The sequence below is a fragment of the Physcomitrium patens genome, chromosome 7 (assembly GCF_059467195.1).
Source record: "Physcomitrium patens ecotype Gransden chromosome 7, ASM5946719v1, whole genome shotgun sequence".
Taxonomy (NCBI): domain Eukaryota; kingdom Viridiplantae; phylum Streptophyta; class Bryopsida; order Funariales; family Funariaceae; genus Physcomitrium; species Physcomitrium patens.
In genome coordinates, this window is record NC_143416.1 from 17,026,319 (window position 1) to 17,036,525 (window position 10,207).

The window sequence follows — 10,207 nt, forward strand, 5'->3', positions numbered from 1 at the left end:
AGTCTACTACTACCTTATATAGAATACTTTGTATCTTATCTTCAACTTTTGTATATTCTTCATTGGTGAGGTTCATCAACTTTAAGTTGGTATTCAAAGGTATTTCAATGGACTTGTATTCCTCCATATTGAATTGTTTCAATACTTCTTCAATGTACTTGGTTTGATTCATTGTAATGATCTTATTACCACAATCTCTTACAAATCCCACTCTTAAGTAATAGTGGAGCTCTCCCAAATCACTCATCGCATAGTCTTTTTTCTAATATGGTCTTCATTTAATCCATCTTTTCTATATTGTTAGCCAAGATGATAAAATCATCAACATAGAAGATTATAATTAGTAAGAATTTTTTAAATTGCATTACATATAGTGAATAATCAACTTTACTCTTTACAAATTCCTTATTAATAAAAAATATGTCAATATATTGGTACCATGCTTTTGATGATTATTCAATCCATACAAGGATTTGTTCAACTTATATACAAGGTGTTTTTTGCCTTATTGTATAAATCCTTGAGGTTGATCCATGAAGATATCTTCTTATAATTTTTCATTCAAAAAGGCCATCTTCACATCCATTTGGTATATTTCTAAGTCCATTGCTACCTTAATTTCTATAATAGTCCTAATAGTCATGAATTTGGCAACAAGTGTATAAGTCTCATTGAAATTGATACCAACAACTTGTGAATATCTTTTGGTAATTAATCTTACCTTGTGCCTCACCACTATATCCTTTGCATCTCTTTTAATCTTAAATATCTATTTTTAACTAATATTAAATCAATTTACTAAAAGATGTGTCAATTTCCATGTACCATTACTCATAAGAGATTGGTACTCTTCTTCTATAGCCTTCTCCTACTTGATTGGATCTTAAGACTTTATAACATCAGGAAGAAGAACAATATTTGCATGTTCTTCATTTACTTGAAGAAAGATGTGGTTCTTCCATCATTCACCACAAGGTCTTCTTTCTTTCAAAGAATATCTTCTTTCATTGGAAGAAGATTCATCTTATTGTACTCTAAGCTCTCTTTTAAGCTTCTTTTCTTTTAAAGCTTATCTTTTTTTACTTAAAGGTTGATACTTTTCATCATCATCATCATCATAATCTTTAATATCTTCATTGCTGGTCCTAAAAATTTTTAGGGCCTTCTTCTTCATCTTCTTTGCCTCTTCATCTTTATTCACATTTCTACCATCTTCATTATCTTCATCTTCTTATTTCTTTGTTGAATTTGAAGATGTGTCTATAAACAGACCATTATTCTTACTTGGGTACATTTTCAAGTGCTCATAAGCATTCTTGTGCTCTAAAAATTTAATATCACGACTTTTGATGATCTTTTTGGTGTCTAAATATATTAGCTTATATGCTTTGGTATCTTTATAATATCCTAAGAAAATACACTTTGTACCTTTTGCATCAAGTTTGAATCTTATACAATCTGATATCTTTATATATACAATACATCCAAAGGTCTTTATATGTGAAATATAAGGTTATCTCCTACTCCAAGTTTCTTGTGGTTTCATTGATGCAAGAGCTTTTTTTAGATACCTATTCCTTGTATATGCTGCATTCACTACAGCTTCCTCCCAAAATTCATAACCAAGATTTTGACCATGAAACATGCTTCTTGCCATCTCTATAAAGGTTCAATTTGTCCTTTCAATAACACTATTTTATTGTGGAGTATATGGAATTGTTATTTGTCTAACAATTCCTTCATTTTTCAAATAAACATTGAATTGCTTAGAAATATATTCACTTCAATTGTCCATATACAACACCTTGATCTTATACTCACTTTATTTTTCAATAAGTAGTTTAAACTCTTTAAAATTCCAAAAGCACTCATTCTTTGCTTTAAGAATATAAATCCAAATTTTTCTTGAAAAATCATCAATAAAAATGAAGAAATATCTTTTTCTTTTAATACTTATATTCTTCATAGGTCCTTATACATCAGAATGGACAATCTCTAATAACTTTTTAGTACATATTGTTATACTATCTAGAAATAAGGCCAATTATTATTTGCTTTATATGTATCCTTTACATGCAAGTTATAATGTATTTTGGATTTTTTTGCCAAGATCTAAGCCACTTAACATAGACTTAAGCTTTTCCATACTCTTCACGTTCAAATGACTAAGGCAACAATGCCATATATTCAACTTGTTTTGATTAGATATAAACTCAGCAAATATAGCTACGTCTACTCTGTTGAACTTCTTATACTTGAGGTAGTACAAATTCCCCTCTCTAGAATCCTTGGCAACCATATTTCCAAAAAATATTTTTATAAAACATCCATTCATATTGAATTAAATTATAAAATCTTCTATTATAAGTAAACTCATCAAAAATAGATTTTATTTCATCTTGGATATGTAAAAGACGTTTTTGAATCTGATCCTATTAGTTTGAATATTTATAATGACCTCTACTATAATAAAACCAATTCCAATCGCTTCACATATGCTACTATCTGCCAAAATCATATTTATTATTGAAATAGCCTCATAAGTTTCAAATGAATACTTATAGGATATTATATGCTTGAAACAACCTGAATCTACAATCCATCTTGACATGGAAATCATAGAGGTCTTGTTTGTTGCTGTGAATACATAATCTTTTCTTCTAAATCCATTTTGTACACTATTTTTTTTTTTTTTTTTTTTTTTTTTTTTGCTTTTATAACAATTTTGAGCAAAATATCCTACTTTGCTTCAAATAAAGCAAGTTTTGATATTTTTTTCTTGATTTGAATAGTTTCTCTTGCTTTGACATGAATAGAATGCTGAATCTTTACTTTGAGGCTCTTTTTCTTTCTTCTTCATCACTTCATGATTAAGTCTTACTGTCATGTAGTCCATTGTGAATTCTTTCATCTTGATGGATTTTAAAGCTACAATAAGGTAGTTGTAGGATTTTAGCAAGCTCATGACTAGAGTCATGACAATATTTGTCTCATCTAAGGGATTTTTAATAGTTGCAAGTTGATTTTTAAGTACCTTATCCTTATTAATGTATACCATGAGGTCTTCACTTTCTTCCATATTATATGTAAAAATTTTTCTCCTTATATAAGTGATGTTGGATAAGTTCTTACTTTTATAGATGTTACAAAGTATAATATAGTATAGATAAGAAAATTATATAGATAATTAGAACCATGAAAGTTTTTAGAATTGAGATTAGGTTTTGGACCAAATAAGAGCCACTATAGAATATTCTACAAAGGATTTAGGGTGGTTATCTATATGAGGCCCACTATAGAACCTTTTAGAAAAGGAATTTAAGGCAGTTATTTAAGTAGGATCTACTACCTAAGAACATTCTAGAAAGTCTAAGGTGATAGGACAAGGTATAAATAAGACATATCAGGGCTTTTTGCGGCATCTGGTTAAATATGGCTTCAGATCTTTTTTCTTAGTAAAGTTTGGTTTTGCAGCTATTTGTTTAGTTCAGTTTTGTTCTATTTTTGTTTGCTCAATTGTCCTTCATGTCTCATTTTGTGTAGTTTCGTTCACTTCTATTCTCGTTTGTTTTGTCTTATTTTGTGATGAAATTTTATGCTATTGTAGAATAGAAGAATCTTGGATTTTTTTGAGATAATTTGGTCCTATTTCATTGATATCAAAGTGAAAGTTAGACTATTTACTTTTGGTAGCATATCAATAGTCATTATATAATTTAAAATTAGTTATTGTGGTCATACTAGGTTTTATGTCGAGGCTACTACAAGCTACTCTTAAAAAGTCAATCAAAAGATGAAAAGATATTATAATAGTAGAATCCAACAGAGAAATTATAGTATGGGAGATATAGCAAAGTAATCCAAGATGGAGGCTCAAATACAATACCTCTTAGGGGAGATAACTATTTTGCAAGGACAAATAGAAGCCTCAAGGATAAGAGAGTAGATATCTGCTAGGTTGAAATTGAGTAAGCTTAGTACATACTTTGAAACTTCAAGAGAAGAAAATGTATGCCAATGGCTCTTCAACATGCAACAATGCCTCCAACTATTTGAGGCAAATACCACTGAAAAAATTATATATGCATCCAACTATTTGAGGGATGCGGCAGTCATTTGGTGGCATTATCGAATTCAAAGCTTTAGAACTCAAGGAAGATTTTGTGAATGGGAGGAGTTTGAGACCGAATTTAGGAATCAATTTTAGCCCATCAATGCAGAAAAGATAGCATGCAATCACTTGAAAAATCTTAAATAAGCTAAGTCGGTATAAGATTATGTCTCTCAATTTAAATCCCTATATCACAATAATTATTGATATAAAAAAGATTGTATTTTTATTGTTGAAAGTTAGGCCATTAGATCGAAGGTTCTCCACAATGTCAAAGTGCAAGTACTAGCAAGATAAGGCGACTTCATATCTCAAAAATCACCAAGCCGATAATAAGTTAGAATAGGAAAACGGTGTCGTGATGTAATATGACTAGTAGGTGAAGGGGTGAAGAAATATATCATGTTTTGAGGATCTCACTTCAAAAATATTGTAGCAAATTATCTTGGAAAAATAGATATTAGTAAAAGGGTAGAAAAATTAAAGGTGCTAATGCTGCCTTTTTACAAATTATGCTTCTATTTACTTTGTAAGGCCATAAATAAGGCAAAACAAGATAGATTAGAAAAATAAAGGATATAGACATATGTAGGGAGGAGTTAAGAGTGCAAATTAGTAAAAATTACCTCAAGAAGACGAAAGTTGATACCCGGAGAGGGCCGGTTATGAACCATGGTCAAAATCGGACCCTGAGGCACAAAACTGAGTCTCGACGACGACTCCGGGACTCTTTGGCAGATCGGAGAGTGGGGTTTGATAGAAGATTAGATAGGGTTTCTATAGGCATTGATTTTGGATGATTTGGAGTTGATATGACTTTGTAAGAGCTTTGCAAAGTGAAGGTTTGTTTCGGATGACTTGGGTTTTATGAAATAAAATAGGGTTTATGTTTTGAGTGATTTTGAGAGTTTTGTTGCAGATCTACGGGTAAAATTTTTTGAGTTCATGTTTATAGTTTTTTTAAATACATGTTGTGAATTTGAGCTCGATCTAACGGTTAGAGTGAGAGATATTGAGGTTTAAGGAGGTCAAGGTCTTAGAAAGTAGAATTTTAGGTCTAGTGAGGATTTTTAAGATTTCATGCAATCTACTAGTTGGATTGGAGTAAAACTTATGTGAGAGGGTATTAGACTTGTTTTTCTATGTCTATAAGAAATTTGAAACCAATCGAATGGCGCAAAGAAGAAAAATTGGCTCTGGAAGGTTGGCATTAAGATTGGAGAAGGAGGCCGGCTAACACCCAAACACATTTTTGAGGTTTTCGTCAATTTGGTAACTCCGAGCCTTTTCAAATTTTTTTGTGCTTGTTTTAAACTTGATTTTTAAGAAGTATGAAAATTTTGAATTGAGATCAACGGTTTATTCATTAGATATTGAGATTTAAATCTGTCATAAGAATTACTAGGATTTGGATTAGGGTTTGGCTAGGGTTCGGTTTAGGGTTTGATTTAGAGTTTAGGGTTTGGATTAGGGTTTGGTTAGGATTTGATTGAGGATTTGGATTAGGATTTGGTTAGGATTTGATTTAGAATTTGGATTAGGATTTGGATTAGGATTTTGGATTTGGTTAGGGTTTAGGATTGGATTAGGATTTAGATTAAGGTTTAAGATTTGGTTAGGATTTGGTTAGGATTTAGGATTGGATTAGGGTTTGATTTAGGGTTTAGGATTGATTTAGGATTTGGTTTAGGGTTTAGGATTTGAAATAGAGTTTGATTTAGGTTTTAATTTAAGGTTTGTTTAGGATTTGACTTAGGATTTAGGATTTATTAGCGTTTAAGATTTAATTAGGTTTGGTCTAAAATTTGAGTGAAATTCAATAGGATTTTAACTAGAATTAAATTAAGGTTGAATTGATATATATTTGAGTAATATTTGTGATCATTCTAATACTTCTTTAAGAATTTTATTGTTTGTTTGAAATTTCTTTGAGTTTTTTTGAATTTGATTATGTTTGTTTATCATTATTATAGTCTAATTAAAACATTGTTAGTATTCTATTAGAATTAGGATTTTTTTATCGCAATTTCTATTCTTCCTTCTACAACTAGGTGCCCGGAGCATTCTCAAGAAAGACTTCACACATTACAACAATGGGGCTCCCCAATAAAGGCGCCAGGGGCTAGTACTTAGGGTTGCTAGTGTCTCTCAGAGGCAAATGGCATAGCCTTGGACAACTATAAAAAGAGCCATGTGGTGCATATAACATGCATACTAAGAGAATAACCATGTGAGTACTTGTAGATTGTGGTTCTACAAAAAATTATATGTCAACTAAAAGCCCTAATCGTTTGAAATTAAAACCAAGGAGATCAAAGGAGGAAGTATATACCTTGCAGATGACCGAGAGAACATATTGAATGAAACATAAGAGGAAAAAATCTTAAGATTGGAAATAAGAAAGTTAATTGGATAGTCAAGACAATCTCTTTTGAAGTTTGAGGATGCAAGGTAACTCTTTGTACCTCCACATCAAGTAAAGAAGAAAGAAAACCAACAATCAAAGACTTACTTATAGAGATAACTTTTATGAAGAAGTAATTACAACATGTTCAATTGATATATATAGTGGTTCCAAATCTTGCATCAATGATAGAAAAGACATCCAAAGAAATAAAATAGGTAGAATAATTTATATAGAAATATGAAGAGGTGTTTCCAACCAATCTACCTAGTGACATACTTTTTAATTGAGGTGCGTCTTTTCATAGAAAACTACTGCTTGGAGCCAAATCAGCAAGTCAACCAATTTATTTCTAAGCATCAAAAGAACTTAAAGAGCTGTGAAAGATATTGGACGAATTTTTAGAGAAAGGCCTCATTTAAAAAAACACATCACTAAGGAGAGAACCTATACTTTTTGCACCTAAGAAAGATGGCAAATTTTTCCTTTGTATTGACTATTAAGGTCTCAATAAGTAGACTATTAAAAATACATATCCACTTTTATGCGTGAATGCTCTTCTTGACCAACTTTGAAGTGCGACCATCATTAGTAAATTAGATCTTTGGAGCGGCTATTGGCAAATACCTATTGCAAGAGAAGATATAAAAAAGATGGCATTTTGTATGCACTATGGATATTTTGAATAACTGATTTTATTCTTTAAAGTCATCAATGCTCCAACCTTTTTTATGGTCACATGAAAAAATTATTTTGAGACCTCTTAGACAAGTATATAGTTGACTTCATTGATGATATCCTTACATATAATAAAATCTTTAAAGAACATGAGTAATACCTATAAGAGGTGTTGCATCAGCTACAAGATAGTTATTTCTATTACAAGCAATTAAAATATGAACTTTGGAAGTCAAAAGTCACCTTTTTGGAGCATGTCGTGTCCTCTAAAGGCATGCATATGGAACAAAATAAAGTAAAAGTAGTAGAAGATTGACCAACCTCCAAAGATGCTTTTGAAGTTTGCTTGTTTTTAAGCCTTACTGAATACTATCACCATTTTATTTGGCGATTTACTCACATTGTTGCCTCATTGACAAATCCATTAGAGAAAGGTGCTCCATTTGAATAGAAATTAGAGTAGTAAAATGTCTTTGATAAGTTAAAGGAAGAACTACTTACTACTTCAATATTGCAACCATATAATCTTAATCTCTCTTGTATGCTTGACATTGATTCTTTTGACTTTATTATTGGAGTGGTCCTTCAACAAGACTTTGGGAAGGGCCTTCAATTTGTGGCATATGAATCACGTAAGCTTAAAAGGGCAAAGCACAATTACTCTACACATGATTGAAAGTAATTAGCAATTGTACATGCCACAAAGGTGTAGCAATACTATCTTTTGAAAAAGCTAGTGGTTGTTCAAACTGACCATTGACTCTTCTTATATGTTTTACATACCAATCAACATCTGATTATACCAACAACTCTTTATTGTCCTATCAACACCAACAATCTGACAATAGAGGAATTTATACAATGACTTATAACAACCTTACAAGAGGCACAATATCGCCTCTTTACTACACAGAATTGACAAAAGCAGTATACAGATAACCATCAGCAACACAAGATTTTTTGAGAGGGTGATCAGATATTACTCTCCAACGCCAACTTGCCACTTGCTATATCAATCCAAATCTACAAACTAGCACTTTGATGGCTTAGACCTTTTTGCTTTTCTACAATAATATTTGATATTGCATACCGCCTCAAGATTTTGCCACATATTTGAGTCTATCCAATCTTCTATATTTTGTAACTAAACGAATTTCATACTGAGCCAAAGTACTTTCTGGATCAATACCAACCACCACTACCACGAGTTGTAATTGATGACCAACAAGAATATGAAGTAGAGAGTATTTTGGAGCATGGCTACTTTTGTTGTGGTAGTAGACGTCTACAAAGTTTGTTGGAAAGGTTATCCCATTTATGATACAATGTGAGAACTTGCACAAAACCTCACCCATTGCCAAGAGATAATTCAAATATACCATCAAGAGTAAAACGAGGACGTTTCACATTAGTGGAGGGATTAACTGTAATAAGGTATAAATAAGATAATTATATAAATAATTAAAACCATGGAAGTTTTTAAAATTAGAATTAGATTTTGGACCAAATAAGATCTATCATAGGATATTTTAAAGAAGACTTATGGTAGTTATCAAGCTAGGATCTATCATAGAACCTTCTAAAAAAGGAGTTTAAGACTGTTATTCAAGTGGGCCTATCAACTTGAAATATTTTAAAAAATCCAAGGTGATAGGATAAGATATAAATAGGACTTGCTAGGGCCTTTTGAGGTATTTGGTCAAGTATGGCTTTAGATCTTTTTTTTTTAGTAAAGTTTGGTTTTGCATTCTTTTATTCAATTCTATTTTTTTCTATTTCTATTTGCTCAATTGTCCTTCATGTTCTATTCTGTATAGTTTCGTTCAGTTTTGTTTTGGTTTGTTTTGTCTTATTTTATAATGAGATTTTATGTTAATATGGAATAGATGGATCTTGAGTTTTTTTGAGATAGTTTGGTCTTGTTTCACAAAGAATCTTTTATACTTCCACTGGTCTTTTGCAAGAGATAATATGAGAGGAATTGGCTTCATTAACATTGCATGCAATCAATCCAAAGGCCTTTTCATGACATTTGTAGTTCTTCTTCTTCTTTATATCATCATTCATGCTTAGAGGCTCTTCATTTTTATTTACAATATTCCATAGGTCCAGAGAAGCCAACAATAGTTCCATTTTGACCTTCCAATAGTAAAAATTCTTACCTCTAAACTTTTCAATTGCTCCCAAGCCTTCACCTTCATTTGAAGCCATGTCTAATGGAGAGATTTATCTTAAAAAATCAAGAAAAATATTCCTAAAGCTCTCAAACTCAATAAAAAGATATTACTGGCTTAAAATCTCAAAATGCCCTCTTTGTGAATAAATTCATATTTTTACTCTTAAAAACTCTCGAATTCACTTCTAAGACTTTTTACAAGTCCAATAAACTATATAAATGTCTCAAATCAGATTTAAAACTCTTATATCACTTCTATGCTCACAAATCACTTCTGAGTACCATAAGAGGTCTTTTAAGTATCTTAAGCTTCTTCAACACATGAAACTATATAGTTAGTCTATCAAAGATCTAACTTAGCAAGAAAATAATTTTTTTTTTTATATAACATCACCTTAAGGTGTAAAGCATATTCTAAATTCAAAATGATTTTAACAATAAAAAAGAAAAAATTTAGATCTAGATCTAGATCTGAATGTGAAAGTTAGGAGAATCTAAATTTTAATACTAGTAAGAACAATATGATCTATTCCATACAACAATAAAGACTTCATATAACTTCAAAACTTACAAGCAAATGTAATTGGGTCCATAACCTATTGAAGAAAGAGAAGTTAGAAACCACAATAATTAGCATTAGCAAGGTTGTACACAAAGTGTAGTATGGAATAAGATAACTTTTATTTCCAACATTGTTTACTTATAGCTAAAGTTTACATCCATTATAAATAAACTTCATCTATAATCATTTTCATCCTTCTTTCTTATATCCAACTAAATCTTAGATTCTTCTTAACGTAGTCATACATAAAATCCTACTTGCCACCATAGTTACATT